General features: G+C 48.3%; 1 long non-coding RNA gene across 1 annotated transcript; it reads right to left on the reverse strand.

The window, feature by feature from the left end:
* Nucleotides 1-1,875: 1,875 nt before the first annotated feature.
* Nucleotides 1,876-9,312, reverse strand: LOC144298512 (uncharacterized). Its single transcript, XR_013365442.1, has 2 exons — nt 9,212-9,312; nt 1,876-3,969 (listed from the first exon to the last, which is right to left on the reverse strand). It is a non-coding gene; the product is annotated as an uncharacterized LOC144298512 (long non-coding RNA).
* Between the last annotated feature and the right edge of the window lie 9,888 nt (nt 9,313-19,200).

Consider the following 19,200-nt stretch of genomic DNA (forward strand, 5'->3'; position numbering starts at 1 on the left):
GGCTGGCAGTAATTACCTGCCCGGGTTAGTAGCGCCCACTTCCCCTCACCTTTCATCAAGGCTCCGGAATTGCCAGGCAGTAATTAACCCTCAGAGCACCTCTCTGAAGTTGGCACTGGAGGCAGACATGTTATTAAACCCGTTTTTTTACAGGTGGGTAAACTGAGGCAGAGCTCATTGAGGCCTGGGAGCCTGTTGTACCCTCATTACTCAGCAGCCCACAGCAGTCTCCACTTTCTTCCCACAGTTAAGCAGAGGGCCTGCCCCCGTGCTCCTCCTCCTGAGGTCGAGGTGCAGCTGAGAAGCCTGTAGGTCCTGGACGACTCCTTGTTCCTGCCCTCTCACTGCTCAGAAGCACAGGAGCACGAGGCCAGATGGAAGGAGCTGGGATCTGGCTCTGCTGTGTGACTCTGGGCAAGTCGCTGCCCTTCTCTGGGCCTGTTTCCTCTTCAGTGAAAATGGAGCTATCCTACCCATTCCGTGGGTTTGTCTGAAGCAAAAAGCATGGCCTACCTCTGATCCATCTCCTCTTCCTCCCCTTGCTCTGGCCAAACTGGCCTCACTGTTCCTTGACCACTCAAGCCACTTCCAACCTCAGGGCCTTTGCACATGCAATGCCGTCAGCCTGGAATGTCCTTCCTTCAGTCTCCCCACCGCAGGCCCTTCTCATCTTTCTCAGCCCAAATGTCACCTCCTCAACCTAGAGTGCCCTCCCCACAACCCCAACCCCTCACTCTGTTTTGTTTTGTTTTTTAATACTGAATGATATTTTATTTATTTATTTTTTGACTTAAAAATTTTTTTTAACTCTTTTATTTTCTTAAAGCATCTATGAAGGCAACTCATTATTTACGTTGTTTGCCTCTTTTCAGCTCCATTGGGGCAGGGATTTTTGTCTGCTTCATTCACCGTGTATTTATTCCCAGGGCTCAGCTCACTGTCAGGCATGCAGTGGATGCTTAAGAAACGAATGTTTTTTAAAAAAAAAAAAAAAAAGAAACGAATGTTTTCTCCACTTCTCTCCTTGCTAACCCCAAGGTCAGCTACTAACTGTCTTGTGACCCTATGAGTTTGGTTCCCCTATTCCCTCTCATTTTTTTTGTTTTAGTTTTTTTTTATTATTATTTTTAAAAAGATTTTAGGGGATCCCTGGGTGGCTCAGCGGTATAGCATCTGCCTTCAGCCCAGGGCCTGATCCTGGAGTCCCGGGATTGAGTCTCACATCAGGCTCCCTGCATGGAGCCTGCTTCTCCCACTGCCTGTGTCTCTGTCTCTCTGTCTCTCTCTCTTTGTGTATCTCATGAATAAATAAATAAAATCTTTTTAAAAAATAAATAAAAAATAAAAAGATTTTATTATTATTATTTAAAGATTTTATTTATTTGACACACAGAGAGAGAGAGAGAGAGAGAGAGAGAACACAAAGCAGGAGAAGCAGCAGAGGGAAAGGGAGCCTGATGTGGGGCTTGATCCCAGGACCCTGGGATCATGATCTGAGCTGAAAGCAGATACTTAGCCGGCTGAGCCACCCAGGTGTCCCCTCCCCATGACCCCCTGTTACCTAAGGATGGACTGGGCATCATTCTCTAGAAGGACTCAGCTGGCTTTGACATTCCCAGGACCTCAGCTTCATATGTGCCCAGGTCTCGGGGCTTGAGAGCAGGCCCTCTCTGCTGCTGCTCTGCCCCCACCCCTGTTGCCTTGGGTTGCTAGGCTCTCTCTGGGCAGATCCCCACAGCCAGCCATCTCCTCCCTTGGCACGTCTGTCAGCACCCTTGGGGGAAAGAATTTGGTAAGGGGAGGAAGAGAGAGGAAAGAAACTAGGGTGCAGGGGATGGCTCCCACACCTGTGTAAATAATTTGTCATCTTAAAACTCATCAAATATGCTCACCTTTAATGACTGGTTCTTGGGCTTGTTTTCCTTGGCAGGGCCACCACAGCAGTGGAATTTCGGCCGAAGGGAGCCCAATTGTCATATTCTAAGCATGTTCCCAGGCCAGGGGGCCGGGGATGGCTCAGGCTGACACTCCACTTCCGTCCCCAGAAGTACCGGAAGGTTCCTGGGATTTAGAGAGTAGCCGCCAGTTCTGGAAACAATCCCAGAATTCTGGAATGTTGGAATCCATACGGCCTCCTGCCCATTTTTCCGGAGGAGGAACATGAGGCCCAGAGAGGGGAAAGGGTTGTCCTGAGGTCACACAGCATGCTGAGGTGAGCTAGGGTTTGCCAGAAGGTGGGAAGTTTATGAACAGGTCATTCGCAGGTAATAGCATCCCAGTTTCTGGCTGGAGGACTTCCTTTCCCCCCATCTCAGTCCTGGAGGTTTGGGTGGGGTACCCCTAGACCCTGTTTCCAGGAGTGGGCACGTGACCACTCTGGCTGCAGAGATTAGCCTAGAGGTGGAGTTGTACCTGAGGTTGCCCTGTGAGACTGGATCCTGGGACTCGGGTTGCTAGAACTATTTGTGAAGGAGATGCGATTTTCCCATTGGATGGGGAGTGTGGGGGTGAAAGCCTGGGGCATCGGAGGACTTACAGGGAGGGGGCTGCCGGAGAGAGATCAACACAGAGCTGGATAGGGTTTGGACCCTGGAGCCAGCCATACCTGAAATTAGACACCCTTGGACTTTCTAGTTTTATGAGCCACTACATTTCCCATTTTTGGCTGAAGCTGGTCGGGCTGGTTTTCTGTCACTGGCACACAAAAGGTTCTGACTGACCCAGAGGATGGAGGCAGGGGGAGGGGGAAGAGATTCCAGGCAGAGAAAATATAGCATGCACGGTGACCGCAGAGCAGGGGTCACTCAAGAGACAGGGAGGAGAAGGAGGAGGCAGCCCTGAGGTGAGTTGAGGAGGTAGCTGGTGGTCAAGGTGGGAGAAGGGGGTCTCCCAGCAGAGGGATCAACCAAGAGCCCGCAGGGGTGACTAGCTCGTGAGGGCTAACCATGTGCCACATTGTGTTGTGTGCCAGGGGACACAGAGACAAAAAAGGGCAAAATTGAATCCAGCTGCTCCCTAACTGCCCCAGCTGAATGTGGGCTCCCGTGCTTTTGGAGCTGAGCCTTCCTGCTTCCTGCTGGCATGCTGTCTCCAGCTCTCGAGTGTTGTCCTAACTGGCACCGGCGGTTCCCACGTCATTGCTGTATGGGGTGCCTTGGCAGAGCGACCCATCACATTCCCACCAGCGATGCGTGAAAGGTCCAGTTGCTTCCCATCTCCGTCAGCACTTGGGATTGTCAGGTTTTGGGTTTTGTTCTTGTTTTTTTTTTTTTAATGTAAGCCATTCTAGGGGGTGTATACTGGTATGTTGTTGTAGTATTGACTTGAATTTCCCTAATCATGAGTGATGTTGAGCATCCTTGATGTGCTTATTTGTCGTCTGTTTATTTTCTTTGGTGTCCTGTCTGTTCAAACTTTTTGTTCATTTAAAAAAATCGGGCGGTTTTCTTATTAATGGATTTGGAGAGTTCTTCATACGTTCTGGATGCAAGTCAGTCCGTCAGGTGATTGGCAAATACTTCCTCTCAGTCTGTGGGCTTGTCTTTTTGTTCTCTTAATAGATATGGGAATAACACTGTCTTGTTTTCATTGCGATGATTTTTCTGGTTATCTTTGATTCGCGGCAAGTGTTCTTTGTGTTTTTTGTTTTTTGTTTTCTTTTTTGAAATCTAGGGATAATAGAAAGTGTTTCCTTTTAAAATAAATGTATTTAAATTACAAAGTAAGTCAATGTGAAGAAAAATATTAAGTAATGGTAGGATTGGAAAGCAGATTGCTCAAAAATCATGAAGGCAGGGTGCCTGGGTGGCTCACTTGGTTAAGCAGCCACCTCTTGGTTTTGGCTCAGGTGGTGATCTCAAGGTCATGGAATCGAGCCCCGTGTCGGGCTCTGTGCTCAGTGTGGAGTCTGAGATTCTCTGCCTCTGCCTCTTCCACTTGTGCATTCTCTTTCTTTCTTTCTCTCTCTCCCTAAAATAAATAAATAAATCTTTTTAAAAAAAATCATAAAGGCAGTTACTTGAATAACTGAAGTGTGGGCAGCTCCAATTCATTTCACCAGCAAATATCAAGTGAGCACCCACCAGGCTTTGTCTTAGGTGCTGGGATACAGGGAAGAGCAAGAGGAGTATCTGCTGCCCTTTGGTGACAATTTCTGTCCACCAAGTTCTTCTTTATCCTTCAAACGTCAACTCAAATAACCCTCCCTCTGTCTGGCACTTGCTTTACCACGCTGCTTTAAAATTTTCTATTTTTTGTGAGTGTCTTCCCGGGAAGGAGTATATCTGGTCGCTACTGATTGGATTGCACAGAGCCCGGTGCATAGATTCCCAACAGCTAGTGCCTCATAAAGTAGACACAATTATGAGATGCCAAAAATGAGTTGGCTGATTTGATTGGTTGAAATCAGCCAGGTCTGCCCTGTGATGACATAGCCTGAAGCCACCTCCCTGCTGTATTCTGGGCTGGGCCCTTGCAGATCAAGGTCATCCCCCTTGGCCTTCACTCCCACCGACAAAAACACCAAGAGAAATGGGTTTCTCACAAACCCAACACCCTCATCTCCCATCTTTGCTCTCCATCCAGTGCCCATGGATGCCATCTCGGAGTGACTCATTGATCCTACAGATACTTGCCAGACAACTCTTTGCTCTGACCTGGCCCCAGTGACCACTTCACTCAGCCTCCCACTTACTCTTCCTCCTTTTCCTCATCTTCATTAGCCTGCTTCTTCTGTTCCTCCAATACACCAAGCTCATTCCCACCCCCGGGCCTTTGTACTTGTTCTTCCCTCTCTTGAACCTTCTCTCTCTATCACTTTGCATGATTGCATCTCCACATTCAGTTCTGAGCTTAAATGACCCCTCCTCAGAGACCCTTCTCCCCATCTACATTTTATTGTATTGTTTTGTTTTTTCTTTTCTTTGTAGCACCAAAGATTCTCATTTCAGAGTTTATTTCTGTGTTCACTTGGGTTTTTTTTTGTCAGTATCATCAGTGGTTTTGGTCTGGCCATCTGCCTCTGCCTGGCACAGTGCCCACACATAGTAGGTACTCAATAAACATTTGGTGAATGAATGAGTGCATGAGCTCTCCCTTCTCGAGATGCCCTCCAAGCAGAGTTGAGCCCATCAGCCCACGTGTCAGGCTCATAGCCCTCTGGGCTTTTTCAGAGTGGGACCACAGGTCCTTTTCCTGGTCTCCATCTGGCCCCTGTGCCCAACACAGTGCTGGGTGCTGCCCATAGCTCCACTGGGCTTGTGTTCTGCAAACTGCCCAGCCTGCTGTTCCCAGGACCTCACAAGCCATGGAAGGGCCTGGAGATAATGATGTGGGGTGCAGGGACCCTGCGTGAAAGCCCATCATCTCACCAGGAGAGTCATTTCAGTTCCTTTTCTGTCCTCCTGGTTCTGCCTTGGGAAGGAAATCCTCCACTTTCAGCCATTACCACATTTTTGCCACCTGTTCTTTTTAAGAAGCAGCAGAGGCAGCACCAAGCCATGCGCAGCAGTGCCGTCCGGCTGTGTTTCACTTCTTTGTTTAATTTGCTAAATATCTTTGATTTCCAGCAAGTGCCTTAGGTTGGGTTCCCCTAGAAGCAGAGCCCAAAGAGAATGCTTTGAAGACCAGTAGTTTATTTGGGAGGTGACCCCCCACCCCCAGAAACTATGGTAGGGAAGTAGTAGAGCTGACGGAGGAGGGCAGTCAATGCAGAGGGTCACGGAGACATCAAGGGCTGTGGGCATGGCATCTGGGGCTCACCGCTGTGGAACTCTGGTGGAGACCGCGCACCTCCGAGTTATCCCACCTGGGGGTGAGGGCAAGGGTGGAGACAGAGCTAAGGAATGTAGACGTCCTCTCCTGCCAGTCCTGGTTGAGGGCGCCTCCCTGGAGTGTTCATTCCCAGCACTTCCAGCCTGCCACAGGTGGGCAGAGCCCGCAGGTAAAGGGCAGGTGCCTGCTGGAATTTGGTCCGTGGGAGGGGAGATGGGAGGAGCTCCGGCGGCAAATACCTCACCCTTAAGACCGGTTGCTTATTTAAAGAAGAGATAAAATGTTTGCTTTAAAACTGGGTTTAAATACCCCTCTTAAAAAAACAAAAACAAAAACATTTTATTTATTTATTCATGAGAAACACAGGGAGGGAGAGAGGCAGAGAAGCAGGCTCCATGCAGGGAGCCTGATGTGGGACTCGATCCCAGGACTTTAGGATCATGCCCTGGGCCTAAGGCAGGTGCTAAACCGCTGAGCCACCCAGGGATCCCCCTAAATATACCTTTTAAAAGCAAATTGACTCAAAGAAAAAGAGTCTGTAAGTGGTGCACAGGGGAAACGCAGCATTTGGCAAAGGCTGTTTTTGTTTTTGTTTTTTTTGTTTTTTGTTTTTTTTTTTAAGAGCATCTACAAAGCAGATGTGTCTCTTCTCCTTCGTGACCCACTGACATGGGTGTGTTCCGAGGTGGTGAAGAGACCCCGAAACGCCTCCCAGCCTGCCTGCCTCACGCCCACCCCAACATTGCCCTGCGCCTCTGGGAGTCTTGGAAGTGGGCCAGGAAGGGTGAAGCCCTTTTGTGACTCAGGTCTGTCATCTCCAGGCCTGTCTGTTCAAAGGGTATGTTCTAAAGTCTCAGGAGGGAGTCAATTGGCAAAACTGGGCAAGACAATTCTGAAAAAGAAAACCCAAGAGGAGGACTTGTTCGTGCAGATGTTAGAATACACGACAAGGGCTTAGTCTGGCATTGGCACAGCTGTGAGTATATAGATCAAGAGTCCAAAAATGACCCAAGTGTCACCTGTGCCGCCTAATGGATGCGAAAGGCTTTGGCAAGATGAAGACATTAATTAGCACGGCTCTTCGGATTACATCTGGGCTGGGGCAGGGGCTTCCCAGCAGGGTCCCCATCATTGGCCCTGCCCTCTCATCCGCTCACCCTCAAAGACCCCACACACCCCATGTCTACCCTGGAAATGTCAGAAGCCCCAATTCAAGATTAGCTAGGTGACAGGTGGCCCCAAGTGTTCTTCCCTTGGCTTTTCTCTTTGATTCTTCTGATGAACCCACGGAGAGAGCCTTGTGTGGGTGCTGGCAGCACTTAACGCCTCAGCAGAGCTCACTCACCTCCCTTTACAAGGCCGAGCAGACCTTGACCCAGAGTCCTAGGCAGGACCCAGGGTCCAGCTAGAACTTAATCATGCTGTTTTGTGGCCATTGTTTCTAAGGTCACTTTCCATCTGTAGAAATGAATACTTGTTTTCCCTTTCTGGTTGTAATACAAATTTCCCTTTAAAATTCATTTTATTAAAAAAAATCATTTTACTGGAGCACCTGGCTCAATGGTTGGGCATCTGCCTTTGGCTCAGGTCATGATCCCGGGGTCCTGGGATCGAGTCCCACATCGGGTCCCCGCAGCGAGCCTGCTTCTCCCTCTGCCTGTGTCTCTGCCTCTCTCTGTCTCTCATGAATAAATAAATAAAACCTTTAAAAAGAAATCTTGTACCTGACACGTGGTACAAGAAGAATGAGCCTCCAAAACATGCTGCGAAGTGAAAGAACTCAGACATAGAAGGTCTCCTATTGTATGATTCCATTTCTATGAAATATCCAGAGTATATAAGTCCACAGAGGCAGAGAGAAGATTGGGGTCGGGGCAGGGGGTCGGAGAACTGGGAACAGCTGCATGACGGGTGCTGGGTCTCCTTTTGGGGTGACGAAAATGTTTTGCAACTAGTTAGAGGTGGTGGTTACACAACGTTGCAAACGTACCAAATGCCTCTGAATTGTTCACTTTGAAATGGTTGATTTGATGTTACGTGAATTTTACCTCAGTAAATTGTTTTTAAAAAACCAACCGAGCCAAAAAAAAAAAAAAAAATCAAGTTTACTTCATAAAAAGTACTAATGTCTTTAAAGATACCTTTCAAGTGAGGTGTGGGAGTCACTGGCTAAGAAGATCGATCTCACCTCCTGGCCTGGGCACGGCTCGAGCGAAGGCCTGGAATGCCTTCTCTGCTCACGGAAAGAATCCTGCCTTCCTCAGGAACGCAGGCCAAGGCTCACCTGGGCAGGAAGCCCTCCTGATTTCATGGGCCCAGCAGGTGACCAAGCAGTCAGGTGGGCCCAGCCCTGCAGCCCTCGGACCCAGGTGCGGAACTCAAACCGGCTGCTTCCTAGCAGGGAGGAGTCTCCAGACTTTGGGCACGTTGCATAACCTCTCCAAGAGGGTCTCAGCTTCCTCATCTTTAAAATGAGTGTTCATGATTGTTCTTATTTCATGAGATTGAGTAGCTACATAGAAAGTCTGTGGACAGGGCCTGGGGCCGAGCTGACCGCGCACTGATCACACCATAATTGCATTTATTTGTCTCCTGTTTCCTGAACCGTAAGGAAGGGCTCAGGCTTCAGGATCTCTGCATCCATAGTTCACACATGGGGCTTACACGCAGTAGGTTCCCCAGAAAGGCATGTTGACTGATGCCCAAAGGAATTCCTAAAATCCCGCCTATTCTTTCTACCTCCACTGCCCTTGCCCTGGTCCAGCCCCCTTCATCGCTGGATGGTCACAGTCCCCTCCTCCCTGGTCTCCTGACTTCTGTCCTATAACCCCCACCTCAGTCCATTCTCCATACACAGCCAGAGGGGTCGCATTAGAACCTAAGTCAGTTCTGTCCTTCCCTGCTCAGAACATTGCCAAGGTCCCAACCCCATCCCGAGTAAAAACCAGAGTTCTCCCCCGTGGCCCAGAAGGCCCTGCTTGTCTGCCCTCCCCCTGGAATGCCCCCACCCCTCACATCCCCTAGTCTCCCTCATCCCGGCTCCAGCCACGATGTTGCTCTAAAACTCCAGGCCTCCCCCTTCCAGGCCTTTGTACCTGTTGTTCCCTATGCTGAGGACACTCTTCCTCAGATGTCACCCACTGCTCACTTCCTCCCCACCTTCGGGCCTTCGTTCAAATGCCCCCTGGCCAGGGAGGCCTTCCCTGGCTGTCCAGATCTCTCTGTTGGACTCAGAGCTCTCTTCCTCCCTTAGCAAAGACCCATGCCTGGGTTTCTGGGCCCAGGACAGGCTCCCAGGCCTCAGCCTGGACTCGGGGCTTGGGTTCAGGCTCTGTCTCCCACAGAGGCCTCTGCTTACTTGCCACGGGAGGTGGCTCTGAGCTGCTCCCACGGGCTTCCAGGGTACAGATGGGAAAGCCCCACGTCCTCCTCCACTTACCTGACTTGGGGTGACTCAGACCCTCACCCCTGGCCAGAGGGAGCCGCAGCCGCCCCACCCGGCCCCTTGATGGGAAACAGTGCTGCTAGGGCCTGGCTGGGCCAAACATTGACTCACCTCACCCCGCCCAGCCTCTGCCATTGGAAGTCACACCTTCCTCTGGCCAGAGACGCTCCGGCCCTTTGCTCCCAGGGGACCTTTCCCACTCTGTACCTTTTCCCAAACTGTGCTCTTTGGCCAGCAGTGCCCTTGTGCCTGGAGCCCTCCTGTGCCTTTCCAGCCCAACCAGAGGGCTGATTCCTGTTGGAAACATTAGAGATTCCTCTAGCCAGAAGGGTAAAGGGGGTTGTGGGAGAGCTAATACTAATACACTAATAATACGATTACCCTACTACTGATAGCTATTACGCACCAATAATAGTAGAGTAGCCACGTTACGTGGGCCAGGCTCTGTACTATACACTTTATTGTATTAACTCATTCAACCATCACAGGAATCTTATGAGGTAGAGGCTTTCATTTCCCCAAGGCATGGAGTGGTTAGTAACTAGCCCAACGTTTGAGCTGGTAAGCAGAAGAAGGATTTGAATGCAGGCAGTCCGGAGAACAGATCTGGGGGCCCTGAGGCCAGAATCCGGGGAGCAGGGGAGGGAGGAGATGTAGGTCTGGGGCTGTGTCAGTGCCCCATCCTACCCCAGTGCAGGCCAGTCCTCAGTTCCTCCAGCAAGGTGAATCCTCAGAACACAGGGTCTGGGCAATCCCCAAACAGCCTCTGAAAGGGGATCTGCACGTACGAAGCTGGGACTGTGGCCTGGGCGCTTAGGCCGTTAGCCTGGGGAGCAACAGTTACTGGCATCCATTTCGCAGACGAGGAGGCTGTGGCCCAGAGAGTGGCAGGGTTTGCTCAAGTTCATGGAGCCAGGATGTAGCAGAGGCTGGGTTCAAACCCAGGATTGTTCTGACATCACAAGGCCAGGGTCCCTTCTACTGGGTGGTGACATAGCATCTCAGTGAAGAACAGGGCAGGACCCGCAGGTCAGAAAGAGCCTAGAACTTCAGTCGCCATCACCTCCTCTCTCCAGCATCCCGATAACTGCCACCCACCCATCCATCCGTCTGCCCATCCACCTATCTACCCATCTGCTCAACCACCACTCATCCACCATCCAGGCATCGATCCACCCATCCTTCCATTATTCCATCTAGCTCTTCCCTCCACCCTTCCACCTGCCCATCCACACTTCTGTCCACCCATCCTTTTATTCATCTGCCTACCCATTTTTCTATCCCTCCCACTTTCTATCCTTCTATCTATTCTACTCATCCATCCATCCATCCATCCATCCACCCATCCACCTACCTACTCACCCATCCACCCATACATTCATCCCCAGATCCATCTCTTCCTCCACACATCGTTCATCCATACATCCAACAAACGTTTATTTAACTGACGGCCGCTATGACCAAGCCTTCAGATCATTGTCTCTTGAGCCAGGAGAAACACGCCTAATTAGGTTTCTGTTTATTTGTTGTTCCAGGAAGGCTAATTGTGGGGTTTGTAAACAGCCCTTTGATGGCTGGGGAGTTACTTAAGAGGACAGTTAAATAAACAACCGCTGGGTGGAACAGTCAGTGTTGGTACACAGCGGGTCCAGAGTCATGACCCGCCTTTGACAGCGGGAGGAGGGCTGAGTTCCAGAAAGTGTATAAGCTTTGGGGTCAGAAGAGAAGTCAGAATAATGAGATGCGTGGCAATAACAGCCAACCTGTGTTGAATGCCTACTGTGTGCCAGATGCTATGCTAAGCACAGCCCTTGCAGCAGTTCCAGGTGGTGGGAACCATTATGATCCCATTTATGGATCGAGAGACTGAGGCTCAGGGAAAGGAAGCCATGTGCTCTTGGTTAAACAGCTGGGAGGTACCAGTGTCACAATACCGATCTAGACTTGTCTGTGTGCAGCAATGAGAATAATAATCGCAAATAATTATATATCACTCACTATGTTCCAGGCACTGTTGTAAGAATCTTCTTTACTCACTTCATACTCATACAACCCTGTGAGGGCAGTACTGTCATCACCCCCATTTTACAGATGAGAAAATTGAGGTTGATAGGCATAAAGTTACTTGCTAAGATTACTGAGCTAGGGAGTAGCATTTAACTTAGGAAGACTCAGCCACACAGGGTAGGCCAAATATTATTTTAATCATTTTTCTAATCTCTCTATGTATCTAAAAATACTATAGAATTTTACCTTGATTATGGCTTTTTTGTTACTTAGTTGAGGGGTTGGTAAACTTTTTCTGTAAAGGACCAGATAATACATGTTTTAGGCTTTGTGGGCATGTGGTCTCTGTTGCAACGGCTCAGCTCGGCTGTGGTAGCTGGAAAGCAGCCACAGATAATATGAAACTAATGGTGTGGCAGTGTGCCAATAAAACTTTATATACAAAAACAGGTGGAGGGCAAGATTTGGCTCAGGGGCTATAGTTTGCCGACCCCTGACTTTGTGCATTATACATGTATTTCTATTCACCCAACCATGTTCTCTTGCCCTTTTATGAGCAACATGAAGGATTTTCAAGGATAATTTCAATCATCACCTAGTTTTACCTCCAGGCCATTTGTTCACCATATGCCCTAGACACCATTTACCCATTTGCTCACTTTTGGCAGCTTCTGAAGCAGTTTGCAAATTCCTGAGATTAATCTAATTCCCTTATTCATAAGGTCACTAAGTGAATGACACCTGTGAGTGGTGCTCAGCCTGTGGCTGGCTCCCTCCCCACCGCTAAAGGACACTGAGAATGCTAAGGGCCCTGGGAATGACTCTTCTCTACACCAAGTTTCTATAAACTTTTTGCTAGGAAAAAAAAATCATAAAGTGAAAGTTAGGAAGTCCTATGGCTGGGGCTGTAATACTATTTCCTATTGGTGATGAGAACAAGGAAATGAAAGGATGACTGCTGGAGATATTACAAAATGTACTCAGGGCTAGTGGGAACAAAATGGAGTAAGATTAGAAAGATCCCCTTTCGTCTTTATCCCCACCTCCTTCCCATCAACGTCTATTTCCCGGACTCAGAAAAAGTTGTCAGCCTGGGGGAACAGCATGTGGTCACTCCAAAGTTAAAAGACAAATGACAATGTGGGTAAAAATATTTGCAACATAAATGTGGACAGATGGTTTATTTCCATAATATATAAAGAATCTCTGCAGAACAATAAGGAAAAAAACCCCAATCCACTAGAATAATGGGGTAGTGGAGGGGAACAGGCAATTTATGGAAAACAAAGCATATATGGCAAATAAACATGCAAGACATTCAATCTTGATAGTAATCAGGCCAATGTTGATGTAAAAATTTATTAGATAACACTTTTCATTCCTCAGGCTGACAAAAATAAGAGACTGATAATGTAAAGTGTTCAGGGGACTATGGCGGAAATGGTCTTACTCATATATTGCTGGTGGGAAGAATAGGAAGTGGAATAGCCTCTCAAGAAGACAACTGTACAACGTCCAATAAAACTGTGCAATCATATTTTCTAGAACTCAGTAATTCCATTGTTTGGCATCTCCCTTAGAGAAACATCAGGCACAAGGAGTATGTGCCAAGATGGTTGTTGGAAACAACCTAAATATCCATTGACTGGGGAAGGGTGAAGCACCTTGTAGTGGTCTGAGGACTCCCTATCTTTTGAGGCAAAGCCTGCCCTCCTCGACCACTGATGCTAAGCCTGCTGGACACTCACTCTTCCCAGCCTCCCTTGTAGCTGGGAGGTGGTCACATGACCCAGGTTCCACCAACCAAGCATGCCTACCCAGACTTGGAAGCAGGGACAGTCCAGTGGGAGCAGAGAGGTCTTACCTTACCTGGAATTTGTGATTTGGGGCACTGTCCCTGTTGACTTTGATACCTGGTTTTCCAACCCTCCTGGCCCCCTCAAGTCTCCTATTTTAGTTTGAGCTTTCCCTCAAGTATAGCCTACATACAGAAAAGCACACAGGTCATAAGTGACAACTTGACAGACCTTCATAAGTGAGCACATCTGTGTAACCAGCCCCCCCCCCCCCCCATCAAAGAAACAGAACATTCCAGTCCCCTTCTTCCAGTCATGACTTCCCTGAGGGTAACCAAGGGTGGTGGATCTAGTTCTAGTACTTAACATAAATGGAATCAAGCAGTATATGTTGGTGTCTGGCCTCTATCACTTAATGGTAATGACTTTGAGATCCATTCGTGTTGTTGCATCCAGTTGCAGATCATTCTCATTGCTGGGCAATATTTCATTGTCTGAATGTGACTCAGTTTATCCATTCACTCTCCTACTGAGGGGCATAAGAATATTTTCTAGTTAGAGCCTATTTATGAGCAGGGCTGCTATGAACATTCTTGTGCATGTCTTTTGGTGAACATCTGTCTGCATTACTGTTAAGTTTAGACCTATTGCTGGGTCATGTGGTAAATGCATGTCTCACTTTATTGGAAACTGCCAGTTTTCTGAAATGCCTGCACCATGTTGCATTCCTATCAGTCATGCATGAGAATTCTTTCTTGATGCTCCACATCATCATCAGCTCTTGGTATTTTCTGTCTTTTTCATCTTACCCGTCCTAGTGAGCGTATAGTGGTATCCCATTGTGGCTTTATTTTTTTTTAAGATTTTATTTATTTACTCATGAGAGACAAAGAGAGAGAGGCAGAGACACAAGCAGAGGGAGAAGCAGGTTTCTCACCAGGAGCCCAATGCGGACTCGGACTCGATCTGGTGGCAGGGGAGGGGGAGGATCTGGGATCACACCCTGAGCAAAAGGCAGATGCTCAACCACTGAGCCGCCCAGGTGTCCCCTCATTGTGGCTTTAATTTGCGTTTCTTTGATGATTAATGATGTTAAGCACCTTTGTCTGTTTATTGGTCATTTGCCATGTCTTTTTGCGAAATGTGCAAGTCTTTCCCCTTTTTGTCTGTTGTACGGATGGCCTTCCCCCCCCCTCCCAAACTCCTTTTAGGAGATTATTTCTTTGTTTGAATTACTATATCAGCTAGAATTCTCCAGGGAGACAAAATCAAAGAAGGAATTAAGGAATAGGCTCATACAATTGTGGAAGCTGGCAAGTCTGAAATTTGTAGGGCAGGCCAGCCGGCTACAAACTCAGGCAGGATTTCTAGAGGTAGCATTCCTTCTCCAGGAAACCTCGGTTTTTGCTCTCAAGGCTGTCAAATGTTTGGATGGGGCTTCCCCACATTACTGTTGGTAATTTCCTTTATTTAATGTCAGCTGAGTATAAATGTTAACTACATCTAAGGAAGACCTTCCCAACAGCATTTAGACTAGTGTTTGACTGAACACTACCCTAAACTATGACTAGGCAGCCAGAGCCTAGCTAAGTTGACACATAAAATTTAACCACCCCAATTACTCAGAGTTGTTTACTTTCAGTCCTACTCTGAGCCCTGTCTGATCCACCACTTATATACATGCACGCACACACACGTGTGCACACACAGTTGTGCACACACACAGATTCATACATCCACGCAGACACCCCCAAGGCCAATGACAGTGTTATGCATTTCTATGTGTGTAGATGCACAGAAATGAATCTGGAAGGATGCAAACCAAATCTGTTATATGGTTGCCCTGGGGAGTATCCAGGATGGAGGTCATAGGGAATTTTAACTATAAGTTATAATAGTAAAGAAAAATTTAAAGTGTAATTTAAGTGTTAATTGTGTAATTAAAATTAATTTTTATTTAAAAAATATTTTATTTATTTATTCATGAGAGACACAGAGAGAGAGGCAGAGACACAGGCAGAGGGAGAAGCAGGCTCCCTACAGGGAGCCTGATTCGGGACTCGATTCTGGGACTCTGGGATCAAGACCTGAGCCAAAGGCAGATACTCAACTACTGAGCCACCCAGGTGCCCCTTAAAATTAATTTTTAAATGGGAAAACTTTTAAAGAAAAACAAAAATATCATTAATTCCCTGTTATTCATTCACCAAATATTTCCTGAGCACCGGCTATGTGCTAGTTGCTGGAGATGCAGTGGTTTAGATGGGCAGTCTTTATCCTTGTGGAGCTGACACTATGGTGGGAGGAGTCAGGCATAAAAACATTAAACAAAGAAATAAGCAGATAATTTCAGAGAGTTTTTAAGGACTATTTGAAAGTAGGTAAACCAGGTATAGAGACAAAGAATGAATGTGGTCGTCGGGTTACGTTGGATCAGGTGATCAGAGAAGCCCTCTCTGAAGTGACATTTGAGCTGAGTCCTGAAGGAGGAGAAGGAGCTGGTTTTGGAAAGAGGTGGCCAACTCAGCAAGTGCAAAGGCCCTGAGGTTGGAACAGATCAAATGGGGTAGGATGAGAACCTGAGCAATGTTTCTGACTTGGAAACTGAGGCCTAGAGAGGGAAAGGACAACCGAAGGCCACAGCATAGAAATGGTGGAGCCAGACGGGAACCTCTGCTGCCTGCCCCAAGAAGAGCAGGGTGCTGGTGCTGAGCTGTCTGTCCGGGATGGAGGCCTCTGAACTGCTTGCAGGGCTTTATCCATAATTCTGTCCAGCAATCTCCCTGTGATTTGAACTGAGTGGTGGAGAGCCAGTCCCTGGGCTTATGCCAGCCTCACCCTGCAAGCCAAGGCTAGTGACTCTGCAGAGGACCATCTGAGGGCCTCATACTCTTTGTCTCTGAGTTGGAGGGTGAGCAAAATCTACCACCACTATTTTACCAAATTATAACAGCAGCTAGGGAACGTGCCCAGAATAGACACTTAGCCTGCACCACCATCAACTCCTGGTAGGAGCCCGTGAGAGGCTATTTCCCATCTTAGGACTGGGAACACCAAGGCTCCAAGAGATTCAATACCTGACTTGAGAGCCTGTGTTCTTCACCCTTGGTGAAGAGTCTACGTCTTGCTCCTCTAGCTTTCAAGGCAAGAGGAAGGCCGTCTTTTTTTTTTTTTTTTTTTTAAGGCCATCTTTTTTTAAATGACTGAGCCCCAGATGGGAAAGTTAATCCTATCTAGGCCTTCATTGCATAGATGGGAATTCCAAGGTCTGAAGAGGAAAAGGAACCATTTTTTGACTACAGAGAGCTAGAGCTGGAGTTAGGTCTCCTTGCTCCTAGTACCCATTCAGATTTATCCTCCGATTCACCTCCACAGTCTTCCTACCCTTCATGAAGTCTTGACTGGCCTCTAGGCTGTTGCTCCAACATGCCAATCCCAATTCCTTCCCAGAGCCTTTGCTGTTTTCCCACCAGATCTGGCCCATCACCTCTGTCTTGTCTTCCTTGACTACTCCATAGACAGTAGCCCTGCATTAACTCTTCCTATCTTGATTTATTTCTCTGCTTAGCACTTCTTGCCTTCTCTGTCATTATATTAAATGTATAATGTTTATTGTCCATCTCCCTGCCTGGAATATCAGCCCCTTGAGGGCAGGGACTTTATTTGCAGCTGTTTCCCCAATGCCCAACACAGGACCCTGCCTCCCATAATGCTCAATATGTGCTTGTGGAATGCATGGATGGATAGATGGATGGATGAGTGATGGATGCATGGATGGATGGATGGATGGGTAGATGGGCAATGGATAGATAGGTGATGGATGGATGGTTGGATAGGTGATGGATGAATGAACGGGATAGATAGCTGGATGAATAGATGGGTGATAAATAGATGGATAGATGGTGGATGGATAGATAGGTGATAGGTGGATGAATGGATGAGTAGAGGGATAATGGATAGATAGGTGGATAATAGGTGGATGGATGATAGATGAATGGATGAATGGACAGATAGGTAGATAATAGATGGATAGATGGGAGATGGATGGATGGATGGATTGATGGATGGATGGATGGGTGATGGATGAACAAATGGATAGGTAGATAATGGATGGACGGAATGAATGGATGAATGGATGGGTGGACATTACTCCCAGCACTGCTTCTCAGCCCTGGGCTCTGGGCTCCCACTTGGCTGTTCTGACTTGCCTCCTCTGGCTCTAATCTGGAGCACGCAGCTCTGGGGGCTTCCACAGGATCAGGCAGGAGTCCTGTTTCTTGCCTTCCTCTGAGGCTGAGTAAACAAAAGCCTTTGTTCTGCCTTCCCGGCCTGGTTCCTCTACAGCCCTGGGCAGGAAGTTGCTGGCAAGTCAGTTGGCAAGTGAGTTGCTGAAACTTAACTTTGAGGCTTAACCTGTCACATTGGGCCCTGGGGCTCTTGGGGTCCACGGTGGAGCTGGTATGATGGGGGTGTGGTGAGGACACTATGGCCAAGGCATAGAGATGATTCTTATCTGGGCAAACCCCAGAGTCTTCTGGAAAAAATTGCGGTTTTGGAGGTGGTGGGTAGCTACAAGACGAAGTTGGCTCTGGGCTCCCTGCAGACAACCTGGGACAGTGTTTGTTCTTGTCCTCCAGATTGTCCCCACAGGGCAGGGGATGAGAGAAGGGGCCCTCTCTTGGTGCTCCCGCGTCCTGTGAGAGTGCTGCAGTCACAACCCCCCTTGCACATGGGAGGAAGCTGAGACTCCTTAGCATTCTCGGTTGGAAACCAAACTGGATGGGCAGCTATTACCTAGCTGGACTGTCTCTGCCAATCAAAGACCGTGACCTTTGGTCGGTTTCCCTGTTGCCTCTGTCCAGGGCAGAATTGGATCTTTGTCAAATAAACTCAAAGGCTGGTGGCTCGCTGCAGCAATGATTGGAGAATTTGGTCCCTTCGAGCCTGTCAACCTTCCTCCCATCTGCCATCAGCCTGTCGCCCTGCCTTCTCTGGAGCACAGTTCCTTGCAGCCCAAGCAGAGAACATGGAAGAAGACTGGGACCTGGGTGTGGCAGCTGAGGCCCACGCGGCTGCTTCCTGCCTGCGTCTCTGGCCTCTTTAGCCTGCTCTCCTAACTTCACCCCATGCCCTGAGCTATTAGTAATTTTCTGCACATATCATGTGGTTTCCTGCCTCTGCCTTTGCACAGGCTGTCTTTTCCACCAAGGATGAGGTAGATCTTGGTCTGAGTTCTTCCCCACACAGACCCTGAGACAGGATTCAAGAGCAAGGAGTATATTTGGGAAGTGATCCCAGGAAGCACTCATAATAGCAAGGTGGGTCAGGGAGATAGGGAAGAAGCGAATAAGACATGTATTATCAAACCAGTCACCAATGGGGGCAACTGGACCTCAAACCCACTGAGAGGCTCTGGGAATCAGTGTAGAACATGCATTCTAGCGTTATTCCCAACCAGGAATGGAGGAAACTGGCTGTGTCCTTCAGCTCCCCATTAATCATCAACTAAAGGCCAATTCCAGGGGCATCAGCTTTCTGGAACTTCTGGCCAGGCACATGGCCACAGCCAGGCCAAATCTCTGAAGCAGAGTCATAGCTACTTGCAGCAAGTAGGAGGGAGCATCTAGGGAATGTGGGTGGGCACCAACAGCATCTGCTACAGATGTTTACTAGCTCCTGATCTTCTTCTAGCAGACTCCAAAACCCATCGTTCACCCTCCCTGAATCAGCCACTCCACTCCATTGCTCCCGCACACTTTAATATTTGCCTTTATCACAGTGGAGTGTAATTACCCCTTCAACCCCTGCCTGCCTCACTGAGAGGGGACAATGGGAAAGCAGGGGCTAAGTCTTAGGGGTTAAGAGCATACAGGTTGGTGTCACTGAGTCCTGAGTTCCTCTCTCCTGGCCTCTCTGCAACTGACTCTGGTGGACACATCTGTGTCTCCGGCCAGGCTGTTATCCTAAATGCACAGGCGGAGGGATTTGAAGTCACATTTTCAGCTCCCGGGCATTTCTTCTTTCCCTTGAAGCTTCTTGGTATCTCTGTCCTGGAGATTCTGGTTAAGCCAGTGGGTCTCAATCCTTATGACTCCTCCTCAAAATCACTTGGAGAGCATTATAAAACCTTGGGAGGCTGGGGCCGCACACCCTGAAATTCAGACTCAGTTGTTGGAGCCC

This window comes from Canis aureus, chromosome 26 (genome assembly GCF_053574225.1).
Source record: "Canis aureus isolate CA01 chromosome 26, VMU_Caureus_v.1.0, whole genome shotgun sequence".
In the NCBI taxonomy this organism is placed as follows: Eukaryota; Metazoa; Chordata; class Mammalia; order Carnivora; family Canidae; genus Canis; species Canis aureus.